This window comes from Hippoglossus stenolepis, chromosome 9, assembly GCF_022539355.2.
Source record: "Hippoglossus stenolepis isolate QCI-W04-F060 chromosome 9, HSTE1.2, whole genome shotgun sequence".
In the NCBI taxonomy this organism is placed as follows: Eukaryota; Metazoa; Chordata; class Actinopteri; order Pleuronectiformes; family Pleuronectidae; genus Hippoglossus; species Hippoglossus stenolepis.
Genome location: NC_061491.1, coordinates 8,065,555 through 8,092,447, shown reverse-complemented (window position 1 = coordinate 8,092,447; position 26,893 = coordinate 8,065,555). Strand labels below are relative to the sequence as shown.

At 40.3% G+C, this 26,893-nt stretch overlaps 1 protein-coding gene across 1 annotated transcript in view; it reads left to right on the top strand.

Moving 5' to 3' along the window:
- The window catches only part of LOC118114519 (leucine-rich repeat transmembrane neuronal protein 4), a 45,768-nt gene extending 40,069 nt beyond the window's left edge, over nt 1–5,699 (top strand). The window contains exon 3 of the mRNA XM_035164976.2: nt 2,382–5,699. The gene's annotated coding sequence lies outside the window, so the exon portion shown is untranslated. The remainder of the gene's footprint in view (nt 1–2,381) is intronic.
- The last annotated feature ends 21,194 nt before the right edge of the window (nt 5,700–26,893 follow it).

Genomic DNA, 26,893 nt, shown 5'->3' with positions numbered 1-26,893 from the left:
GAATCGAACAACTCTGTAGAACACCTCACACCCAATGAATTCATATAATTAACAGTACAGTATTTGTGGTGTGTGACTTCAGAGGGCCGATCTGGAGCGAATCATCTGTTTCAATTCTACTGCACAACATTTAACAGTTGCAGATATAACACCCTGTCCCCTGTAAGTAAAAAAAATAGCCCATGAAATAGAAATGATAGTTTAATTCATGGTGAGAGGCTCCATGTGGAGGAAATGTGAGTGTAACTTAGTGAACTGCGGGCTGAGAGTGCATTTTATGTAAGCTACAGTAGGTGATAGTTCAAGCAAAACGCAGGAAAAGGCTTCAACTGAATAAAGTGTTTGAGGAGGAGGCAATAAAAAAAAAAAAGGCCGTGATGTACTGTGTTTTTTTTTTTCAATCAAGTTCAACACTTAATTTGCTGCAGGCAAGTAATACGAGCATATATTTGTGTGTATCTTTATATGTGCTTTTTATGATGCAAGCATACAAATCTATATCAAATGAACCAAAAGATTTGCATGCATGCTATTTTGAAAATGAGATTTCCAAGTATCCACTTATTGGATGGAAATGTCGCAATATCACAGCACTCAGGCCAAGCTGTGGCAATACCGCACACGTTGCATCAAACTGGACCTCTTACACAAGTGCCTTGGACCTGGATGTTATGCTTAATCACATACATCAAGTGTATTTGCTTATTGAAAGGAGCAGTTTCAAACCGAGACAAGCCTTGACATTACTTGACGCAGAATGCACATTACGACAGACAACGAGGAGCTACTTTTCATGTTTGACGCACAACAGATTCAACCTGACACAACAAACAAAACAGTCTTTCTCAAACTTTGCGTAGCAGGTGTAAACGTATTTGCTTTTGACGATTTTGAAAAACAACCCTTCAATAATCACAAAATGCTATTTTTAGTACCAAAGAAAGACTTGTACGTGTGTAAGAGGTCATGAGAAGTCTTTTTATGCCTTCTGGACTATTCATACTCTTTAAAGTGAGAAGACCTATATATAATAATAGCACTATACCTTTTCTAAATATGTATTTATTTATCTATTTACAGATCTGTCCCCAGAGCTTCGCAGCAATGGGCAAAAGAAATAAATAATTTTATATCTCAGTAACTGCGGTTCAGTTTATTTTGTGGCACCTTCGTACTTCGAGCGGAATAAACTTGCAGTTTAGACAAAGGTTGTGAGTGCACACAGGAGAGATGGAGACCGAGGGCTATTGTCTCAACCAGCCGACCAACCAAATTTATATTGACTTTACCACTTACATGTTTGTTTCTATTGCGATAATTGGACAAAACAAGTCCTCGATGTAGCCTCTCCCCTTGATACTTTGTAAAGAGAACTCCCAGATCCCACACACACTTATCTCATTTCGCATTCAGAGCATTGTTGCTCATGAATTCATTATTAAGTCCGCTGAAGTACTTTGCAAAGTTCATCTGTTTAATTAGACAATAGAGTGTTTTCAACTAATCTTCCTATTAAAGTGGAGAACAAATAGACCCTGATAGTAACAGGAAAAAAGAAAATACAGCCTTTAAAAAGCTGTGTCTCAGCCGTGACAGTTCTGTGAAACTGGACATTAACAGACAGAGAGAAAAAACAATCGAAAAGCCTTTCTGACTCTATCAGCTTTAAGCAAATAGAAATAATACAAGACAACCTATTTAACAATAGATGTTCTGCTCCTAACTCTTATTACAGAAGCAGAAAGGTGAGTATCACAGCCGAGAGAAGTTGACTTTCATTGTCTCAAGGGCTTCACGTGTCCCGTGTTCTGATCATATGTATATGAATGTTCCCATACACTGTATTGTGCCACGTCCTGCATTTCAAGCTGCATGAGTGCATCGTGTGAGAGCATTAATAGACATCAGGATATTAATATCTATATCACACAGGCTGTGATGCAGCTTTATGCCATTTAATTGACATAATTCAGACCACAGTAGCACGTAAAACTAAGAGGGGTCTTTGAATCAGCAAAGTGCTTGTAATGTAATAAGCACTCTCTTCTAAATGGAGCCTTGACTCCATTTAAAAGAGGGCAGAAAATATGTGTGCACTCTTGCTTTAGGCTTTCATCTTGCATATAAATTACTCCATCTGAAAGTGGGTGTTAAAGCACCACAGATTTCAGGTCTTAGGGCGTGCACTGTATCACTGGCCAAGGCTGCATTAATGACAGAGCGGTGCCAGGGCTGCATGAAGTAAATTAAGCCAATTCCAAATAATCGGGAGCGCAGATAAAATGTTGAAACTGAGGCTTTTTTGGCAGACTCAGAAGGCTTACGTGTGCTTCTGTTGTTTTTCTCTCTTCTTCCCGTTTCTGCTTCCTGTCTCTGTCTAGATACCACGGCAGCTGAGTGCTCTGACGTTGTACAGGTGTGAGCAGTCGCTTCTGGATTACTGCCATGCCCACCTGTCGCTGCAGCTCAACGTGGGCATGGAGCCCCCAACTCAGGCGCCTGGAGATCCGGGGCCAGCCGGGTACCACCCGGGCCTAATCCCCTCCAAGCCTGCGCTGCCTTGCCCCCAGACCCACTCCCTCCACCAGTGAGCTGTGCACACTGTGATTCACTGTGTCCAAAATACTGTACGTGTGCTGCACACAACCAGTGGACCACCCAAAATGAGACACCAGGCTGCGTTGGAGGGAACTGGGACTGGTACTGAAGCAAAAGAGACAATTCATGCAATCCAGAGCATCCTGGAACTAGGGTAATGAAAATAGAAATTATTCTCAGTGGAAATAACGGGGTAGAGCGGTATTGATTAGTGAGCATATGACCTGCTTGACCCGCAATGTCCTCAATTAGTAAGGAGGCTGAACAGCAGCATGACTTTCCACGTTCTGCTCTGCCTCTTGAGGAGTATTAAGGATAATAATTGAATGATTCTTTAATCTCATTAAACATATTTCCTCAACCTCTCCTAATCTGGGCACCTCTTGGCTACGTCAGGTAAAGTAATCAAATGCAAAATGCTATAAACAGAGCAGGGAAACAGCACGATAAGCAAATAAGTAGCAGAACAAATGAAAGATCAGCCAAGCTAAGACGTTTTCTGCTGCTTTTTCTAATCACGCTGTCAGTAAGAGGTCCCTCCCTGACTCAAGTCCCTGTAGCGTTTTTCAACTTGAGAAATGAGCCACTCAAATGAAATTACCCGAGACGAGAGAAACGAGTCAGAAAAAAGTGGACACTAATTGTCAAATACAATGTACAGCCTATACATCTTGCTGGCAGTAAGTATAAATTACATGGTGACTTTTGATTTCTTTAATGATTTGTGATGTGGATCACATTATGATTCATTTAATCAAGCTGAGAGACGAACAAACGAAAAATAAACACAGAGAACAGATCTTGCTGCGCTGGGCCGTGCAGATATTTACTTTCATCAACCATTTTAATCACTTGTAGTTAATGGTTTTTGTTCTTGAAAATGTGATATTCAACCAATTATCTGATTGTGCACTCATATACCCACATGTGTGCTTTTTACGAGATGTTATATGATAATATTTGGTAAATAAACTGTGTTAAGTGACCAGTAACAGTATCTTTCATCACGATCAGTGGTATCAGCCCAAACAACTGTCTGCTGTATTTAGACAGTGCGTAGGTGGCTGGAGCGACTGAAGAGCACAGCACTGAAGGCAAGACTGTATAATAATGATGCCTGAGTGATCAAGACCCTGATGGTAACTTTCACATGCTTTTTTCCTCCTCCTGTGACTGTCTGTGACTGTTATCTGATGTAAAACAGTGTATTCAACTCATGGGCTTTTATACCAGGGAAGCAGCCTGTGTACAACACGGTACCCAATTAAGGTTTTGGATATTAATAGACAGCGACTCCATGTTCTTCACACATGCACAATACAGTGTGCCATTAAAAGTTAAAAGATAAAATTGGAACATTTGTCAGCAGGGAATTGACCGCTAGCTAAACCATTCTCCTCCAGTAGTCCAGTCATAGCGGATCTTTCAAGGTTTAAATGTCCGCACATGTTGAAACATTGTGCCTGGAGCTGTAATGCACCATATCAGAGTTAGAAAAGTTAGAAAGCTCAATTTAGTTTTAAAAAACCCTGAAACACAAGGGCAAAAATGTCCCCAAAAAATCTTCAACTGTGTTTTTATCTGCTATATTTTAAGCAAAAATGCAAATGTTAGCATGCCTGGCTAAAAAGCTTATTAGCTAGACAGGTACCGATCATACTTCAAAGGCCAAGGAGCTTTTTATTAGTTAACTAAGATGGAGTCTACTTCCTCCCACTATTCAGAAAACAGGCCAGAAATATCCCAGATATGAACGCTGCCATCTTGTACCAAGGACATCATTTGTAGCCAGAGTCTACGCATTCACGTTGATACACTCGCATGACGAATCAAGAGTCAGTCTTATCTGTCAGTCATGATGTTTCACCCCAATAGCATCAAATAACAAAATACAACCATATGCCAGAAATATGAGCATTTGAACAAGCATCAGTGTTATAAGAGCTACCTAAAATGACCAAAACCATCTTTGAGAAAAATGTATTTGACTTTTTAGTTTGATCCATGTCCCAGCCACTAATATGGAGGAGGCAAGGTTTAGGGCCTATACTGCAGTTGTATTTTGGCTTCACTTTTGTAAGCTGTCATGTCGTCCATCTTTTCTTTACAGTGTAGGGTATTTACCCTCTGCATGGAAGCCAGTCTTGGATGCTGACACAGTGGGGTAACGTTAGTAGCTCTGTCCTCCCGGTATTTTTCAACAGCTGTTGTGCTGTTGGATTTGGGGACATCATACAGCTACATCTACCAAATCCTTTACCAGAGAGATCATCATTTTCAGCACCGTCCTCTTCTGAAAACACTTTTAAGGTTAAAAGTGACACATACTTTACTTCACACAAATTCAAAAATACAATCAATAAAGCGTAAATCAAACTTATGTCTTGCTTTGCATAGCCAACACTGTTATGTTAGTTTTGTTATAAAAATACCTAATATACCCAAGACAAGGGCTAACTTGATAAACTTTGAGATCTACAAAATCTTTTGATTTCTACATTTGCATCGATTATTTGCTGGATATTATTATTATTATATTATTTTTGGGATATGTATACAATCAAATTTGCAATAACATTTAAATGATGCTAACAACATAATTTCAACAGGGAAAAATCAATAATCACCGTAACGACATGAGAGGCTTATTTTGTGTTCTACTGTTTAAATCAACATCAAACATTACTAAGAATTTTGGCAATTAAATCTGCCCCATTATCACTGTAAAGTTTAGCAAGCGGTCAATTACATGGTGCTAAATGTCTTTTTACAATGTTTCTTTGGTCATCAAACAAAATGCTTATGAACATGTGACATAACAGATTCAATATCTTTAAACTTGATATATTTATTACATATTTGCTTTTTTTAATTTTATAGAGAATTAATTTCCTTGTATTTCCTTAGGGGGACATAACATGTTGAGGGATGTACAATATTCTGCTACATTTTGAGGTCATTGTCAAAGCTCTGTCAATCATGCATAAAGTGTAATCTGAATATTTTGAAGCTGATTGTGTCCGACATCATAATTACAAATGAATGAAGCTTTGACTGTGTGCATAATTGTATGTCAGATTTTCAATGAATCTTCAACAACAGACATTTTGTAAATGCTCCGCCTGGTGTTGCTCTGTAAAAGGTAAAAAAAAAAGGAAGTGCTGAATATATATCAGCTTATGACACCTGCACGTTCTGACACATGACAGATTCATGCTGCTGGAGGATTAACTGCACATAGGAATCAGTCTAACGACACTGATAGAATGCATGCATGGCACTCTCCTCACGTGTTCAGAAGGGTGAGAGAATCGGGACAGGGACGAGCAGGAGATGCAACAGAATAGACGTATGGGTTCACAGGCATTTACACCAGCAGGCCGATGACTGGAATCAATAACCACTTCTGAAGCAGTTCTGTCTGAACAAATTTACTCACAAACTAGGAAAGTAATTATCACCCGCAGCACATCCTAAATCAACTGTGTGAGTCATAGAAACACAAGAGAAGTACAAAATATTGTCATTCTGGAGATTGCCTGAACCAAGGCACTGCTGTTTGACGTTTTTATACGTCACCAAATTATTTTGGGATGGGGAGAAACTTTTCAAATCAACAAATGCCGTCATCTGAAACCTTGTGATTACAAAAGCCTCTAATACAGTATGAAATGAAATAGCCTGGAAAAACACAAGCCTGAAACAATTTTGAGTATTCACATTTATGTCAGAGGTCACTCTGGAAAATCCTTTTGTAAAGAACTGTGTCGGAGCCTGCACGGTGCAGGAACAAAAAGCGCCAGACAAAGGATGACTGACATTATATCCCATAACAAGCTTAATTTTGAAAATTGAAAAGTGTCACGGTAATGGCAAGAGATGTTTTTTGGTTTGTTATTCACTTGACATTTTATCTATTTGGACAACATAGTGGTCCCTCTGACAATCTGTTGGCACTTTCTTGGAAAGCAGATACAAGCTATTTTCTCGCTCCTTGGAGCTGTCAAAGTAAGCCAGACAATGTAACACGTTATATTATGTGGGCTTAAAATCCTGTCATCCCTCATTCTGTTCCATTGATTTCATCCAGTGATCTTCTGTCTGTGGGATTCATCCAGAGAGCTCTCCACATTTACAAAACTCATAAAAGCCCTATGAAGGAAACGCCGGGGGGCGAGGGGGTTCGCTTTTTCATTTTACAGAGGCAAGAAAAAGAACCTTTACACCCTTACATACATTTAAGTATAAATGTCTGCAAACTATTTGAAATCTTTATCAGATTTAAAATCATGAAATATACAATCGACTTTAACTATTAAGAGTAATTGTTCTTGTGTAGGATGTTAATAAATTATTCAAACATTCTCAGAGGACTTTGGAAAGAATCCCTCAGCTGAGGACTTCAACAAAAGCTAATTGTATTTAAGAGTTAACCGGCTTCATTGGAAACAGATTTTGACAAATAATAATAACTCACTTATCATGAGCGGAGAGAGATATCAGATTTACAGGCGAGAGCTGCACTTAATTGGCATAAAACTGCAGAGGCTTACAAAGTGATTCCAAAGAGTTAAAATATTAATGAATCCACAGTTTAAAAAACTCTTTACAACATGATTTAGTTCAGTTTTAACTAACTCTGTAGGTGTCCAGCTAAGATGATTCCAAAGGCACACAGCAGAATGATGTAGAAAAGAGTAAAGCAGTAAAAAGCTTAAATTGGAGCTGGATAACGTCACTGTTCATGAATCATACACTCAAAAAAGTCACATAGATAAATCATGGTTGGATGGAGCACAGTGTCCACGGCAGGACGGCACACAGAGACCACCACCGCTCTCTGAAGAAAACCATCGCAGTGTGACTGAAGTATTTCTACAATGGTACTGAGAGAATATTTTGTGGGCTGATGAAACTGAAGTTGCTTCTAGAAATGCTCTGAATTCTGGACATTTTCCTGAAATTGTCTGGAGGAGCTGTGTAAGAGGACACAGATTTCCAAGTCAGTTTTTCCTGATAATTGTCACGCATCTGACCCGGACAATCTCCAGCTGCGTTGCTCATATGTGAAGGCAATTCATGACTGAAAACAGCTTTAGGGTGCATGCAGCACTATGCGTGACATAAAGGGGGAACTATATGGAAACATGAAAACATAATCCCACAGGTGAAGTGATTTGTTTGAGCATCATCTCTGGTTTAAAAGTGTTGCTGCCAAAGGAGGTTCAACCATTTATTAAATTCAACTATTAAAGAAATGTTTCTTGTTTATTATAAACATTTAGATTATAATTGTTTGTCTTAACTTCAGCATGATGTGTTTTTGTAAACTTGCGATTTAGATGATCGGATCACATTTCACAAAACATTAAGAAAACTAGATGATTTCAAAGGGTTCACTTCTTTCAGGGTAACTTTTTGCACTTCTTTGCAAACTCTTTCGTGGTTCAAATAACTCTTTGCACCTGTGTATTCGAATGAAAAATCTAGTAACACTAGATGTTTTTGCTCATTGTGTAGTCTGCTCGTCACCTCAGAGTGGGTCACGAAATGAATGGGATTATTTACCTTTTAAAAGAGTAACAGCTGTTTGCTTCATGTCAAACTCGCAGAGGAAAAAGGTGCCTTCATGTTCGGCTGCACCTCCAGCAGCAGTGTATTCATCTTTGTCTCTGGCTCCGCTTCACCCTGGAGTTTATGGTGTGTTTGAAGTATTTTGATTTTAAGGTCAAGCGCAAGTTGCTGTGTGTCTACGTCCGCATGCACGTTGCCCTGTCATTTTAGAGTTGTGTTGCAACTGCTGGCGGGAAGGGCAGCTGTGAACGCTTTTGATTTCCCCGGGGAGTTACACTACTGCTATGTCCACACTTTAAGATTACCTTTCCCATCTCACAGGCCCACTATGACACTGGTGCAACTAGTATATTTTTAAACTGTCCCTGAAATCACGAGGCAATCGACTACTTTCCTGATACTTTTCAGGGTCAAAGGTGCAGCCACTTTTGAAATGTCCCAGTGACTCATAGCTGTGTTTGTCTCATTTCAAGCTACTTTCATTATTGAGCCTTTTGAAGTAAAAACATGAATATTAAGCTAGAGCAGCTGCTATTTCACAAATTAAATTTATCTAACAGTTGGATATTAGTTTTCAATTCTCTGTAGTGTCATTTAGGGACTGTGAAAAAATTATCAGTGTGGTGAGAGTGGGGCTAAAACTTATTTTTCACTAAAAAGTAAGGCTTTCCCCATTGTGAAGGTTTTCTTTGAACCTTTTTCTCTATATTATATATAAAGAGTATATGATAATATAATATTCATAAAAAAATATTAAGTCAGTGCAACTTAAATAAATATAGTAGACCACAATTTAAACCTAATATTAATGGAACATATAATGTGCACCTTAAATGTACTGTAAACATCATCCATCCATTCATAATCCATACATCTTTTAAGGGTTGCAGGTGGAGCTGAAGCCAATCCCAGCTGACATTGGGCGAGAGGCGGGGTACACCCTGGACAGGTCATATCGTATTACATCGAGAAACCCACACAGACACGGGAAGTACATGCGAACTCCACACAGAAAGAACCAAGAACCTTCTTGCTGTGAGGAGACAGTGATGTGACTGTTGCTGTCCTTGGTGGCAAAGAGCTCCTTTATCAACCAGGGCACAAGTGGAGGCTGTCTTTCTGCTTTTGTAACTATTTATGTAGCTTTTAACTAAATTACTAAGCAAGGTTGGAACAAAATATAAGCACCAGAAAAATATAATGGACCCTCCACTGCTCTTTGAAGGGTTCGGGTTAGAAAGAAAAAAAGATGACAATACCCTCTCCCTTGTCTGCCCTCCCTTTGCCCCCTGATTATTTTTGTAGAGTCCCTTACACGTTGTCATCTGGTTAATCATACACAAATCCTACTAACAAATACATCCGGAACAAGGATGTCAGCTTTACTCTGTGAAGATTACTACCTTAATCTAGTTCGCAACATGGAATTGATTCCACAGATGTCCAGAGCAGAGCAGAACACACACACACGCACAAGAATCAGGTTTGAAATGCTGGATGATGCTTGAGTTGGAGCGTGTTGGTACGAGAGGGGAAAGAGATAGCCTGAAAGAAAAGACAGTAAACAATTAAATTCAGTTGAATGTATTGTGGCTTTCAGCTGTTTCAGTCACTGTCTCTGCTCTCGATGCTGAGACCTGAAAGGCCGGATAACGCATTGTCAATTGCTGCTATTTAAATAGTTGCAGAATCCATCTCCATCAATGCCACACTCAGTGTTGAAAATACAAATCAATTATGCTGAGCAGAGGCGTAGTTAAGCCGGTATTGTGTCTGTGTGCTTTGTATTAAAGGGCTGACTGCCACTCACATTACCAGACACACGCTCACTTCAGGATTATAGTTACACTTTGTGCTATGTAATGTGAAAATTCCCCATCAATCCACCCCCCATAAATCCAGTAAACCTAGTTTCACAATTAGCTGCGGTTTAGATTTAGGTCAGCTTGTTTCAGGGATTTTTCCTACAAGAAACTAGCTCCAGCCTCACACCAACTCATGGATACAAGTTTGAAACTAGTGTGGCAATCAGTAGAGCGTTCATGTCCACCAAGGCCAAACCATCTCCATTAATTCAATCAAGCTGCACAGATAGAAATCGGTTCCCTAATTACGTCTGGTTGTTTTCATCAAGATCCATTAATTATTTCCTGGGAAATCTGTGAAAATGGAAAAAAACAAGAACCCAAGGTAACAAGCATTGAGTGACCTACCGGTTTAACGGAATTTAAGTAAGTTAAGAATTAAGAAATAGGAATAACAAGGCAATTTACCTGTGTTATCCTTAAGACTGAATACTTAACCCTTGTGTTGTCCCTGCTTTTCCCGGCTGTTGGCCCCCTCACATAGCCCACCCCATATTAGGACGCACACGTAGGGCAATAGACAAGTGAGCAGCCCTTGCAGATGTATTTGTTACACCCGCGGCACACGGTGTGAGTTTTACAGTCCTTTTTCCTGGGGCATATCTGACACCTCTTCCTCTTACTCACCCCGAGCGGGGCTGCTGCTAGGGCTATGGAGGAGGCCGGACGCTCGGGTCGAGTCAAGAGCTCTCTGTGCGGCGGCGGCTTTTACAGCCTTCACAACCGCGGCGGACGCTTCCGTGCGGGGATGCGCTCCCTTCGTGCGATGAACGGAGTCACAAGAGCCTTTCCCAGCTGCTCTAGGAACACCCTCCGCTTGTTCCGCTTGCCCGGCATCCAGTCTGGGTTGATCTCTCTCCATATCACAAAGGCGTTGTAGGAAGAGACGTCAAGAATGTTGTGAAAGACGACCAGGGGCCAGCGCGCGGCCATCCTCCTGCAGCTGTATGTTCCAATCACCTTGTCTAGGTTGTCCACGCCACCTTTGTTGCGGTTGTAGTCCAGGATGATGACCGGTTTCCCGTCCTCGCGGTCGCTGATGTCGGCCTCGGGGTGCCATGTGCTCAGGAGCACCACATTCCTGTTTTTCTTTGGGACGTAGGACACCAGAGTGGCGGTGGGCGTGAATGCGAACTTGGATGAGAACACCTCTCTTCCCTTCGCCCCGGGACCTGTACACGCCCGCTAAGATCAGCAGCCCTACGTAGGCGCGCAGGTCGGTCTCGTCCATCCCTTTCCATTCGTCGCCGTATTTTCGACGACCCTCCCGATTCGTCATCTCCAGGATGATGTTCTCTACCGTCGGCGTGATGAACAGGCGGAACGCCGAGGCTAGGTCACCGGTGCGGGATGTCGCGTGGATCGTGGGGCCCCGGAGGACCCCGCTTTGAGCCGCAGAGGAGGAGGAAGAGGAGGAGGAGGAGGAGAGGAGGAGGAGGAGCAGTGGCCCTCCTCTCGGCCGTACGCCCTCGAGGACCATGTTATTTCCCCGTTTCTTGACGGGAAGGTCTCTCTTTCCACGAGTCCGGTGGTGGTGGTGGTGGTGTCGCTGTGGTCTTGTCCTCCTTCTTCTTCTTCTTCTTCTTCCAAGGATGAAGAATCTGCAGAAGCATCACCCACTGGGTCGTAGTCTTCGTCACCATCGTCGTCTTCGTAGTCACCGTCGTCGCCGCCGCCGTCTCCGTCCCCTCTGTCTTCTTCTTGGTCTGCTTTTCTGTCTGCTTCTCGGTCTGCTTCTCCATCTTCTTGTCTGTCCACTTCTCGGTCTGGCTCTTTCGTGTCCTCTTCGGGTTCAGAGGATGGTTGCTGGGAGAATAGCTGTTGGAGAACCTGTTCTCTGGTTAAACGCTCCTGACGCGACATCGTGCCATGGTCCGTGAGAGAGTGACACACTGAGACTTATATGTGGGTCTAATGTACCCCCCTTGATTTCAATTGGAACCAGGTGTGGGTCCACAGAGCACCACAGCGCCCTCTCTGGGGGTCTAAATCCCCCCCATGACAATCGAGAATGACAATCCATTGGTCTCAATTACCCCAGGAGAATTGGATAATGACAATCCTTGGGTCACCCTAACCCTAACCTTGACCGGCCAGGGCTTGCATATGATCACACGCACGCACTCACGCACGCACGCACACACACACACACACACACATACACACACACACACACACAGACACACACACACTCTGGGTCAATCCGACCCAGGAACAACACGAGGGTTAAGAGTTATTTCTTTCACTGAACCAAGGTCTAAAATGATAAAAGACATCTCCACACTCTGCAGAGTTTTTCATTTATTCTCTGAGTTTTCTCAGAAAATAAAGTCATAACACTAAGAAGTATTTCATCATTTTTGGACTCATTGATTCCTCCAGCACTTAAGCAGAGAATTAGGCTGGGTGGAGCGGAGGTTCTACAAGAGTAAGCGTGTGTGTGTGTGTGTGTGTGTGTGTGTGTGTGTGTGTGTGTGTGTTTGTGTGCGTGTCTGTTTGTCAGTGTGTGAGTGTGTGAGTGTGTGTGTGTGTGTGTGTGGTATGTGTGTGTGTGTGTGTGTGTGTGAGTGTGTGTGTGTGTGTGTGTGAGTGAGTAAGAAAGAGAGAGACAAAGTTTTACATCTGAAACAGGATGATGTGATTATTTTTCAGCCTTCTACTTTGCAGCCAAGGTTCCGACCTGAAGAGGATGTAATGTACAGTGTTATATTTAGCTATTTATTGATTCTGTAGCGACAGACAGGGAAACGATTAACAAACTGAGAGGCTGTAAGGTTTATAGAGTACTTATAGAGTACTGTGCAGCATCTCAACAAACATGAGGAGGCGAGTCTGCTTTAAGCTGTTGCACTTACATAGAACACCATTGTCCTCTCTCTCTCTGATATCACTCTAATGGAACTTCTTATTAAAAACAATTATAAGCTTGTCCATGTAGCCCATGTATCCTCCTTCCATTGTGATAAGACTGGACCTGTTTTGTTAAAGGATTTAGAAGACGGCCTTGTCTGTGTCAAAGCAGACACGGAGCCAAGGAAGAGTTCAGCTTGTTAGTGCAGCCATGGACAGCACAACAATCTAGGCCACTTAAAGGAGGAAGCAGTCTGAGATTTCCAGAATGAAGTCGTAATATTTCTATACAAAAGTTGTTAACTGTTGATCAGCCTCTCACCTGTGTTAAAATGAGGAAAACAGATTATCTTCTTAATGACATTTTTTTACCGATAACAAAATACTGGTGCAGTTCCCTTTCTTTTTTTTTAAATAAAAGGAATGTTTTGGGGTTTCTGCCCGTCCCGACTAAAACGCTGTGTGTTTTCAAACTGTGTTTCCAAACTTCTCTGTTTTAGCGCCTCTAAATCTCTGCAGTTGTGTGGGCATATCCATTGCAGAGTTTATGAGTTTTCAAATGTAATAGTATGAATGTAGCCTTAATATTTTGCATATTTATCAGCACCACTAAAGTATAGGAACTTTGAAAAGATTGTATAAGAAACTGAGTCTATTCTGAAGAAAGTGCCACAGGGACCTTGAGGAAGTTGCATCTTTTGTGGAGGAGAAAATGTTTGGTACTGGGTATATATATATATATTCTAGTAGTATATAGTCTATTGTTGGTTGTATCTGCGTGATATTCAAGAGGATTGCGAGTTTCTCAAGAAACAATGAGATTAGTTAAAGATTTTGGACCGAGAAGGAGTGGAACTCTTGGTTCTACTTGCAGCTTATTCCAAGAAAATGTTTTTTTGTTATTACTTATAATATTATGACTTTTTCTTATTAAGTAACAACTTATTCTGATATCACGACCTTATTCCAGTAATATTTTGACATTATTCAATGATGACACTAATATTACAAGTTCTTTCTTGTAATACAACAACATTATTTAGAAAATCTCTGGAGTTTTCTTCAACATAGCCCCAACACTCGTAATGTGGATCTTAACCCTGATATCTGAAGCTACTCCAGGTTGTCTCTGAGTTGACAAAGGTAGACTTATGACATTCAGGAGATTCCCACAATATGGTGGTTAGGAATAATGAGATGAGACATTCAACTGCCTGAAGTGGAAATATGAAATTGTAGCAACCCTTGTTGTTTCTGCTAATAGTTTTAATGAGTGCTGTCGGTGTATTTAGGTATTTCTATAACTCTGCTGTTTCTTAAGGTGTGAATCCTCCTTGCATAATAATTATGCTGGTCCCCATGCACTGCTCGGTGCACAGATTGGCATTTGTACAGAGGAAAAAGGTTGCTAGGCAATCCAATGCGTTCTAAGAAAAGGTCTGTATGAGATGTGGCAAAGACAGAGAGCTGGCAGTTGCTGGGTAAATTGCAAGTAGACAATCAAAGTCATATCACACTGAGCTGGGGAGTAGAATGAGAGGAGCAGGCTGCTGAACAAAGCTGTTTACCTCCCGTCCCCACACATTGCAGCAAGTGCTGGATATCAACAGGCGACATGAACAATTAAGTACACTACATAAATTAGTCAGTGATTGATTATGTTGTTTTGAAAGAGAGGAAGAGAGAGAGAAAAGCTCAGCATACATGACACCTTATTCAGGATATTACATGCTTATCCGTTATCCATAACTGACTCAGTTAGAAAAGCTTAGGATGTGTCTCTGAGCAAACTGCTTTGATTTTCACTGGGACAAGTGAAGGAGATGGCATAATTGGTTTCACACTCTATGGAGACTGAGTGACTCCCAGCACCCCCCTCTCTCTCAAGCATCTGAAAAAAACCTCACCAAGAATAAATAATGGGCTTTCGATGAAACGGCACAAATGTCTGACACCCGACCAAGTTCACCCACTGACATGGCACGCCGGGGCAGGCCGAATTTAGCCGTCTTTCAGTTTAATACACAGGTGTGGCTGTGTGCCCTGCAGAGTGTGGGGGGATTTATGGCTGGGAAGACTGTAGCTGTCATGTCCCTGCAGCAGCAGCACCACCACTGCTCAGCATCTCTGCCAAGGCGCAGTTTACTCTGCCAGCACTGCCCTTGCATCCCAATGAGCTGCATGCAGGAAGCGGCTAATGTTACAGCCTCTCATCATGTATCCTGGGATATGAGCTCAATTAACTCAACATAAGCACTGTCAATGGGGATCAAAACAGATACAGGTCCTCAGCTGTGTCCATAATTACAGTTTATGCAACAAACCAAGAGCAACATGAAAAAAAAAAAAGTCAGTATCAGATCAATGAGATTGATAGCTGTTATGCTGAATTTCTTTGTTACGCATCTCTCATTTTTGCCTGTAATCCATCTTTTACTGACTGTATGCACTGGATGGGGCATTTGGGGTGATCTCCAGCGCCAAGAATAAAACCAGAGGATGCTCCATCAATTTTCGCTTGCTACACTGATTTACATCTCCCTGGCAGAAGGCAGTTCATGGCTTGCGGAAATCCGGCGTTTCCTCCTCTATTTTTCCACATGACTGGGAATCTGTCATGGAAGATGTAATCAAAAACTTCAAGGGAGGCTGTGGAGGGATCACTCCTGATCACATTTAATTTGCTATCGTGACCAGAAATGAGTGAAAATAAGAAACCTGGTGTAAAGTAACAGGCAGATCTGTTGCTATTAGAGTTTGTAATGATGAATGAGGATCAGAGCACTTTAAGCATGGAAAGCCTCTTTGTAACTGGCAGGGTTTCACCCGTGAGTTATCTGTTTAGGTTACACACAAACACCTGGCAGGAGGGAAACTCATTAGAGGGATCGGAGCTGAGCGGTGCACAACACTCATGTCCCTGAGATCAGTATCACATTAAGCTGGTGTGTGTGACGCTCCTGTCCCCTCTGAAAGCAGATCCATTTTTAAGTTCTTTGTGTGGCACAATTCATAACACACTCATTCAGAGATGAATCATGGATTTTACAACTATTGGATGTTGCTTTTGTTGCGATATCACTTCAATGTCACGTGTTAACATCACCCAGGCTGCAGATAAACGTACAGAATAAAAGCATTTGGAAATAAAGCAATTACAAATGTATTCAGCCCCTGAAATGTATTGTAGTTGCATTGCTACTCTTGTACTACAATTGTTTAATGAAGCTGTTTGTGCGCAACAATTGTTGTTCTTGAATGTGTCATTAGCCTACAATGAAAACTGTATATGTGAAGCCAGAATACAAATACAAATCATTTGTTCCTTTCGGGGTATGAAGCTGTTTTATTGTTTGTCATTCTCCTGTTCTTTTTGCATCTACTGACTAAATGAATCTACAGCTAATGTCCTGTTTCGCAATTATGTTGACAAGAGTCACACAATTAATTTAAAATCATTTAAAAAGAGAAAATAGAATCGTAAACCGACACACATGTGGCTGGAAATGATTGTTCAAGTCTCACCATTACAGCCATTTGTTCATATTTCCTCAGGAATACAAATGCTGCGATGTGGAGTGGAACGTTTAGCCTTCCTTAAACTGTTTAATAGTTGTTTTCTCATCTGTCTTTTGGAGACTTTAGCTGCTGAAGCATGTTGGTTCTGTGTAAAGCCCATGGGCATCGTGAGCACCGCAATGAACTGATTTATTAAAGTGTTGGCCTCACAGCAGCCACAAATATCCCCCATATTACAGGGGAGCTGAAGACTGTTGACTGGTGCATCCGTACCACAAAATTGATAAATTACATCAAGAGCAGATGGGTAAGATTCCTCCCACATACACACCGTCTGACATGGAAACCCACACACACACTGACGTACAACACTGGAAGACTTTCCTGTCACTTTGTGTGAAAGATAAATGAGTGTTGAAAGGACACGTAAGTAGAAAGTGAATGGTGACTCTTAATTCTTCACATTCAACATCTTTGCTGTCAGATGTAGTTATTGCACCTTGTGATTTGTGTGTTCTCTCTCAGGATGTAAAGTGATCTCCACCTGATGTCTGCAGAAACTGACATCACTTCATTTGCCCACGTTGGCATCATTAGTGATGATGAGTGACAGTATTTTTACTACTGCGAAAAACAGTATGCTGCTGTAAATCCTCAATGTTTCTGTTTAATGATGGCCTCACATCTAATTATACTTCTACTTCTCTAAAATTCAGAGGGATCCATTACACTTTGCATTCCATATTTATTTATTTTACAACTTCAGTTAATAATAATAATTATATTTTAATGTAAAATTGACATTATGAGGCCTTTTTAAAAGAAAAAATATGACTAGATAGATTTTCTAACATTAGGCTCATAAGTTATCAATTTCTACTTCAATATTGTTCAATACTGTATTGCAACTGTCAATGTTAAATGTTGATGTCAATACTTTCTCCCCTACTGTGATATAGTGTGAAATGGAGGGGGGGGAAAAGCTCCATTCAATTGTGAAGTATTGATTAAATTAACAATAGACGGCGTAATTCATCTTCAACAAAGTACCAGTATGAATAGATGTTAAAAAGATGAATGAAAAACCAATAGGAGCTGAATGTAAATGTGGAGAGAAATTATGGTGCAGCTGTATGTTGGTGTTCTATTGTGAACAATGTTCTGTTACTTTACTTTACTTTATTTGACAGGGACAGTGCAAATTAATAATGTTTCTTAAAATATGCCAGAGTTAGTCACAGAGGCAAATACAAAAGCAGTGAAAACTAAAGAGACACAAATAAGACCTGCCTTACATAAAAGCGAGAGCAACAGCTCTAAAATACACAAAAGGAACAATATGACAACAATATACAAATAGCAAGATAAATAATAAATCCTTCTTTCACAGGTTTCTGTGCTGTTGTATGTAAAATATAGACAGTATGGACAGTATAGATACTGTCATTGTGTAACATTTCAATGTTAATATAGTATACAATAAATGTTTATTGTCTAAGTGATTTGTTTCAGTAGTTAGTGTAAAGATAAATCATTGAAATTGTAATGTTTTTTGAGGATTTAATAGTTTGTTTTTTAAGATATTTTTGTAGTGAAGAATTAGAATTAATTTTCTTTTCAATAATACAATAATTAGTTGGGTGTATGTCATCAGTTGTGAAAAGTTACAAAACACATTTACACAATGAGGCACTTGAGTATCTTCATTTCACTGACAATTAATTGCTTTTACAGTTACAGCCTTTTACATGTACTAGTTGGAGAATTACATACAACACATCTGACCAGCAGTAGTAGCTAAGATTACACATGTTCCAATACTACTATTCCTCTTATATGTTAATGCATCAATAATAATAATAATAATAATAATAATAATAATAATAATAATAATAATAATAATAATAATGATAATATACCTGTAGGATTTTTAATAAAAACCTTTTACTTGTATTTTTATTGTATTGTCACGCCTGCTTTGACTAAATAGTAGTCGACTTTATATATTTATATTTATATATATTACATAAACACTCCAGAAATCAGCACCAAGGATATCACTAAATCTCGAGGATTACCACTGTGTGTCCAAACCAAAGTCAGTAACTGTGAAATGTTTGGATGTTTGCTCAGGTGGCTGTTAAAACAATGCATTCCTCTCCTGCTGGTGGATTTTCTCTGCCAGTGAAGTTTAACTAAATTTGAGAAACTATCGAAAAATAAGAAGAGGAAATTGGGTAAGTTTTGTGCTTTGTGCATGAGGATAATAAGTGACGGGATGTTTTGCTGAACAAATTTTTGTCATACAAGATGTTCACTCAAAAAATGCACAGAAGTCCCCTTAAAAGACCTTGCACAAAAAAAGTACATGAAAACTCACATCTGTTAAGTACATGTCTACACTGCTAAGAGGTATGAATGAAGAAAAATGGATTCTTCTCTGTCGGGGAGAAGAAAATCTAAATTGTTGGCCTTTTTTGAGTGCTGCTGCTTTATATTATCTGTTCAAAATGTTCCTACAACAAGCCGCACAAAAACCTCTCATACCTGTCAGCTCCATAGATCACCCACACAATCTCTGCATTTGTCTGTCTGCCCTGAGTAACAGCTCATCAGCTACCAGACTCTGTGGACAACGACAACAGCTCACTCACCCACACACACACACACACACACACACACACACAAGCATGCATGGATTCAACGCCTCCACTGCCACCCAGACCTATGCACATCCATCATAATTATGCACAGCAGGAATTCAAATAGCTCTTGGTACTTCAGAGCAGAACAACATTGCACCAGTTTCCCTCCACATTATATAGCACAAACAAAACGAGCAACATGAAAATCTATTAAGGCTATTTTCATTTGCCGACTAAATGACATTGGAAATGGTTCGCTTGCTTCGTCAAAAAAATTATTTTAAAAGTATTTTTGTGCTTTCTGTTGTTCTTTTATCTGCTTCACTGCATCTCATGAAAAAGTTGCTGCACAGAAAATTTGAAATACCTGGAGGCTGTATTGAGTTACGATGCAAACCCCTCTCCATGATGCTTCTATCAGAACCTGTGTGGGATATATGTCACCTCTTCTATGAGATCTTTCACCCATCTGAAGTACAACTTCAAGCTGTGCATCCCTGCCGGTGTCATGTCCACTTTTTCCAATTGCACCTGAGACTGACTTGACGGACGGCGTTCTCCAGCAGTGCCACGCAGGCCCGTGTGGCTCTCTGTGGTAAAAGTTAAAGATAAGGAAGAGACAGATGAAGAATAAAAGAGAAGGAAACTAAAGGAAGAAATGGTGGATCAGCATTACTCTGCAGAAAAACCTCTGTGCTGAAGCCAGCAACTATGTTTTTTTGGAACAATTTCATTTCTTTTAGAATCCATTTACTTAATTACGTACCCTTGAAGTAATATCATTGGGGATGAAAATTTAACAAATGATTTTATTTACAGACTTCACAGACCACCAGCTGTTTGAGGGTGTGTGTGTGTCTGTGTGTGTGTGTGTTCTTTTATGTGTGTTGCACGTGGCCTTGAACAGCACTGTTTAGTCCAGAGGATAACAGGATCAGCGTAGTGTAGACTAAATGCAGCTCTGTGAAATTGAATCAGCTTGAATTGTGGGGTTTACGTGTGGAGTTTGGCCGCGACGACTGCAATTCTGTCTGCAAGTCTGAGAGTGAAATATTCAGTCATGGGGCATCACTCAAGACACCCAGTGATGAAAAAATATGAGATTTTTTTTTTCTTGAAGATTGGATTATTCGCAATCTACTTTACAGCTAATCCATTTTGATATTCCTTTCCGGGAGACACCAAATGTTGCATGACATGCAAAGTTCAATAATGAAGAATATACTTTTCGTTTTAGGCCAGGTCATCTGCTTCTGTTGCAGTAAGTCCATACATAATAAAAAAATAGAAAATGCTCACTTGATATCGCCGTAGGGACAGGGAAGGAAGACGGGACGAGAGGAAAGATGAGAATCGTAAACGCGAATCACAAATCATAAAGTTTTAACTCCTTGAAAATGGAAGGTTGGATGAAACTCGGGGGAGATTAAGTGAGATTAAAAATGCTTAATACCTGGCAGCTCATCACTGGGGCAGCTTTCCATGAAGCAGTGACACGAAAGGTGACTTTGACACAAAGAGTGGAACTGTGGATAACACTGTCATGGAGCCCAGCTTTTTTTCAATTATAGAGCAACAACATCTAATAAACTACAAAAGCTGTGGCCAGTGGGCTCCTTTTGTAGCCTCCTCCTAAATCATTTTCATATATTGTTTGGTTTGAGAAAAACAAACTGCGTACACAATCTGTGATTTCAGATTTTAAAGGTCTAGTGCCGTGCCCGTTCTAAACCTGCCTGTTTTGAATGGACTGTTCTCTTGTCCTGTGTTGATACTCCGGAGCTTCTTCAGAATAATTTCTTGACATTAGTGAGTCCTACTCAAACAAAAGATACTATCACTTTGTATTGTTTGTGTGCAGAGATTGTTATGTACAGTCTAGAGCAGAGTGAAATTTGGGTTCGTCCTACCTGGTTTATCTGCAATGAAGATTTTATAGTCAATGTTTTTCACAAAATGAAACTAATTTGCTTTATTACTGTTCACGTGTGTGGCTTTTATATACATCTGAATGATTTACTTAACTGGTGTTATTTTTGTATACATTGCATGAACGCTATTTCAGAGATCTGCTAAACAAGCAACACAACTGTCAGACTCAAGTTCACAACTTTTCTAAAATAAAAGTTCAGTGACTAAGCTCAACATAAAGCATTGCAGCAACAGCATAAATGTCGTACTTATACTTTGCAGTTTCAGTCCAATATGGTGAAATAAAAATAATCAAATTATCAAAGTGATCTGGTGGGACAGATATTGTTGGCTGTTGTTTGGCCCACAGGCTGCCCATTGCTGACCAGTGCTGTAAAGTTTCCGAGGACGTGTTTAACTCAGACCACAGACTACAAGGCACTGATCGTCTGTTTATTCTTATTTTATTGATATTGAACATATTGCGTGTCCAACTCGCACCAAATTCAACACGGCACTCACCTAGGCCCTTACACATGCCAGATAAGTTAAATGGTTCTCAAGATGTGTTCCAAATACAAACAGGAAGATTCATTTAAGGAATTAGTAGGTAGATAGATAATGGTTCAAGCACATTACATTGTTCTTTTAAGGTCCTCAACACTACCTGAGTGTCCACACAAGAGTATTTATTAAAGCAATGTTCTTACTGTCTGAACCAGTCATCCTTCATTTTTGGTTCTTTTATAAAAACCTATAACACCAGATATATATTTAAAGTGTCTCTGATCACAGTGGGTTGCACAGTGGCTCCATACACTGCAAATGTTGGCTCTATATCTTAGGCTGTCATTGACCTGGGCGCAACCAGTCCATGTTCAATTTCCTCCCACAGTAATGTTCCCCCTGAATTAAATGGGTTTGTGGAATTGAGAATATAGGAAACCATTTTGGAGAGATAAAATTATTTTTGGTACAGTGGGAGCAAAGTGTATATCCTCTTCTAAGTGATTTCAGGGGGTACAAAAATCAATAGCTCTCTAGTTGCATTTCTGCCAAGTTGATGGAGGTGGTTGAGTACAGGTGCAAAGATAGATCAAGTTGGAAATCAATCAAATCCGAAACATTCCATTTGAAAGGCGAGAAATGTAGGGCACTGAAGTGAGCAGGAGTCAATTTCAGAGCTCCAGAGGTTCTGTCGTGCCGGAGAAGCAAACGCCACCTTGTCTGGGAGGATAGGGACGTTAGTTTAAAAACATTGCAGGTGAAATGATAGTTTAAATGGTAATCAGCCATTTTACACAGTTAAGGCAGCGAAAATGTTTCTAATCTTTGGATTACTTGCCGGCAGAAAATGTGAAATCACAGCATTTTAATATAATTATACATTTAATCTATGTTAATCTACTTAACAGGTGGGGTGGGTATTACACTGCCTCAAGAGTCTGTTCATACCCAGCACTTGAACTGTCTCGAGTGGGAATAGATTCAAGGGTTTCAGGTTTTTTATTTTTCTGCCTCGAGTGACAAGACAGATTTCCTCTCCTGTTTCCTTCCCCTTTGTTTTGATGGTGTTCAGGCAAGAGTAATGCCTTACACTGTGCTTATTTCCTTTATCACTGGACGTGACCTTTGGGTGGGTTCAGAAAAAAAGACCAACACTTACCTTGGAAATGTCACAAAACCATCCTGATGTCTTTCTAGTTGTGTATTGGAGGGGGGAGTGTGGTGACACCAGAGGACGTGTCTTGCAGGGGTGATGACAAGAAATCATTTTTTGTGTATACCTGAGATACATGATTGTGTTAATAAATGGCCCTAAAGTTGGATTCTAATTAGAACTCTTTATATTTCACAAAGGTTACCACATAATCTGACTGCACTTTTTACAGGACACTATAAATCTATAAACATCAGCAACAAAATACCGTCTGTCCTCGGTTGGGTTTTGACAAAACAGTTTAGTTAAATGAGAGAATACACTGTGATTGTTTATGATAAATCATACGATGTCCTTTACAAAAGATTATGACACATTTTAAAACATGACCATGTCTAATTCCAAATCATTTTACCTTTAAAATTAGAAAGTGCAGCATAAACATACTCAAGAAGGACAAGAATTAAATAAACTAGTATCTGCTTTATAGTGTGGAAGTATAAAAATAAAGCAGCCAAATTAAGTGCAGTGAATAGACGTAGTCATGTAAATAGCTCACCAGAGAAACTTTAAAATTAATATTGTTTGATTTAGGCACACATATGAATACATTCTGCACAAATAAATACCACACCACGACTGAAAAGATACCACATTGTTAAAAATGGAAAAGATCAATTGTTGCAGGGGGAGAAATGTGAATGTGTGAATGTGTTTATATGTGAGTTAAATTATTGACTTCCTGTGGAATGATTAAAGATGTGTGGAAGGTTTTCTTAAACTTTATAAAATACAGGAAGATCTCTGACAGTATTTTGAGACCTGACCCCAGGTCTGTGCAAGATGTCAAGCACCACCACTTTGCTCCACAGGTCAGAGAAATTGAGCGGGTTTGTGCTTGACAAGTACGAATAGCTGTTTGTGTGAGTAGCCATAATTGCGCCGATAGGAACCATTACCTGTCCTTCCCAGGTGAGATTATCAAGTCAATGGTCTTGAACTAATGACCAGAACATTGAGCCCAGACCTCTGCGAGCTGCTCAGTGCCTGAGTTGCGGAGGCGCCAATCAGCCTTTTCTACAGCTTCTGGTGAAAACTCGAGAACAAATTAATGGCACTTAGAACAGCAGAGAGTGAAGATTCAGTCCCCAGTCAGAAGAATGATTCACAGCTCCACTTTGTATTGTTTGATAGGAGAATCTCCAACAGTCCTCATTGTAATTTCATGTTTCATAGGACCAAAATGTTTGGTTGCTCTAATCAATATTTTTATATTAACAATGCAGTGACTGTGTGAAATAGGTTACCTTTAATGATGAATCCATAGACTGTATAAAAAGATGAATGATGTGTCACTGTTTCCTCCCACTGTCCAGGAATGAAACCAGAAATATCCGACACACAAACGCCACCATCTTACACTAACCACTAAATGTACACTACCTGCCCTGCACCAGATGACACAATGTTTGCATCTTGTAAGCATAGCGTAGCATTTTAGCCAAAGAATTCCCTCAACAGTTTGTGCAAAGTGAACATTTAGTGAACTAAAATTCACCATGCAACATTTAACGTGCAACCAAATGAATGCTAATATTGCTTCCTGTCTGCTGGATGCTGTTGGCTAACATGTTCACCACATCAACTTCAGCATATATTCATTTTCAGGCTTCAAATTTTTTATTTGAATCCAGGCTTGTTAGTTTGTGCACATGCCCCATGGAAAAAGGGTAGTTAGGGAATTCATAACACAACTTATGTGTCCAATGCCCTCACATATTTGTCTAGCATTACCCGTTAAACAATAGTGCTTCCCCATAGAAATCTACAGTAAATTTGGTTGGACAGAATTTTCTTCTAGATCTTTTTGAAACATATGATGTCTGTAAATGCAGAAAAGTCAACCTGTATCAGCTAATAAAAAACAAGATGAAAGGCTGCATGGTCTGTAGTATTCCACATTCAACCACCAATTACTAAACCTGCCTGCACTTTGTATCTTCTATACAATACAATACAGACGATTGTAAAGTGTAAAACCCGCTGATAGATTGCTAGTCAAACTAGAGATAATGTTGTTTCTCTTTAATAAAGCCCTCCCTCTCCACCTTACACATGAGCAGTAACATTTTAAGATACGTCTCAACAAAGCCGTCATCCCAGCTGCCTGGTTTCATGCTGGAGTCCTATACATGATTAGATGAATGATAAGAATGATACAAAGGAGCAGCTTGTGTATCTGGTGAGGCTTTAATAGCGCCACATCTGCTCACCTCAAAATAAGAACGAATCATAATCTCACACCTGCTGCTTGCTTTCACTCAACTGCACCGGCAGATAAATCTCACGGATTGGCACACCAATGCACACACACACACACAAACACACACACCCCAACTGTCACAGTGAATCCAAACGTCTGAGGCCAAACATCTGGAACTAATGCTCAAGGAGAGTCTCTCTGATTTTATTGAGTTATCCTCCTTCTGAGAAGAACTCTATTTGGCCGACACCTTAGAGAGGGGAAAGTCGACTCGACATCTGCAGCACATCACCCTGAAGCAGCATTACGTGAAGTGTACCTGTCCTGTTTTTGAGAACTGAAATTAATATTATGTTTCCAAGGCAATCCTGTTAGCACGCTCTCATCCGACTCTGGTAGGCTGGTAGACTTGAGGACTGGTCTTAGAAGCAGTTTGAGGATTACCCAGCTTCAGTCTCATAAACACCACACATTCTGGTCGCTATGTTTTTGGCCAGAGCTGAGGATTTCAATATACAGAGGAAAAACATGTCAATCTATCCAAGGAGCAAGAGAAAAACAGTGGTCAGTGACACTCTGGGCTTTAAATCTTTGCTGCTCTCACCACGCACATTAAGGTTGATATAATGAAAGAATGGAAAAGGAATAACAGCAAGTGAAAACAACACAGCAAAGCAGCATGCGTCATCCAATTGTAGTCAACACTCTGGGGGCCTGCAGTCTCACATGGCTTATGAAGGCTGTCAGTGTTTGATATTTACCAGTATGTTTACATCTGTTCCTCTTGTCTGTGTGGGTATTAGAAGTTTTTATGCAGCAGCTCAAGTTTCACTTTTCATTTTACCCAGCTTTGCCAGCCTGTCTTTCTGCTGCTTTGCTTTCTGTTTGTCTTTCATACAGCAGTCTAAATTGTCCGGCTCTTTACACAAAATGGATAAAAATCTATAACAATTGCTCCTCTAGAACTGCTAAATTGCAAATTAAGGTTAAGGGGGCGATATGTAAGTGTTAGCTTTTGCTACATAGTACAATAAAATACGATAGTTTTAAGCCTCTGGTGTGATATGTCAACATTTCCCATCTTGCAACACTCCCCCTTCTATTGCTCTACTTGAGTTAGCATGCTAACCAGCTAGCCCCGGCCCAGCTGGCCTGTCTCGTCTCATCACTTTCCAATATTGAGTCACTGTAGTGTCCAGTCTGCTCTGAAGAAGAAGTACTGCTCAGAGGACATAATATAACCTCTTGTCTTGTAAATGCAATGATGGCTGAAGCACTTGGCAAACGACCATCACTGCCACCCACTCCTGGCAAGAAACCACATTCAGCAACAGAGAAAACTTACATATAGCACCTTAAAGTAATTATAGGTAAAATGCCACAGATAAATTACCCTCATCCACTTACACAGCGTTCATCACACAGTACAACACATTAAGGCTAATTGATAATTTTTGCCATTTGGGCGGTATTAATTGAAAAGTCATCACTGCCAGCCATGCACCAAATGACCACATTAACTGTCAACATTATGTTTGACACTCTCCCTGATGAAGTAGTGCTTGGGGAGCTCTCTATGGGCTCTTAGAAACTCCAGGCAAGAGAGACAAGAGCCGCGCTAAGCTTGTGTGTGGGCTGTCAGGCCTAAAGTCAAAGAACAAATTGTCATCTCTCTGCATCACTGGTGCTAATCACCGATGGATGGGTCTGCCATGTCATCCCGGATTTGTCTGTGCTGCTATGAAACAGCACAAACTTTCATGCTGTGTCATAGGTTCAGACAGCGATGAAACATAAAATAATAAATGATCCCCTTAGTCTATTTAGAAAAGAGCGCTTACAAGCTGTTTCCCTCTATTTGCACCTCATTTCTGTTTGCAGCACATCTATCATGTTATATCTGCAAGATATTTTCACCCTCGTTGCTCCCCGGGTTTCACCCTGTTTGAGTATCTGAGCTTGTGTTTCAGAATAGGTAGCCTAGGGAATAAAATGCAGATTCCTGTCT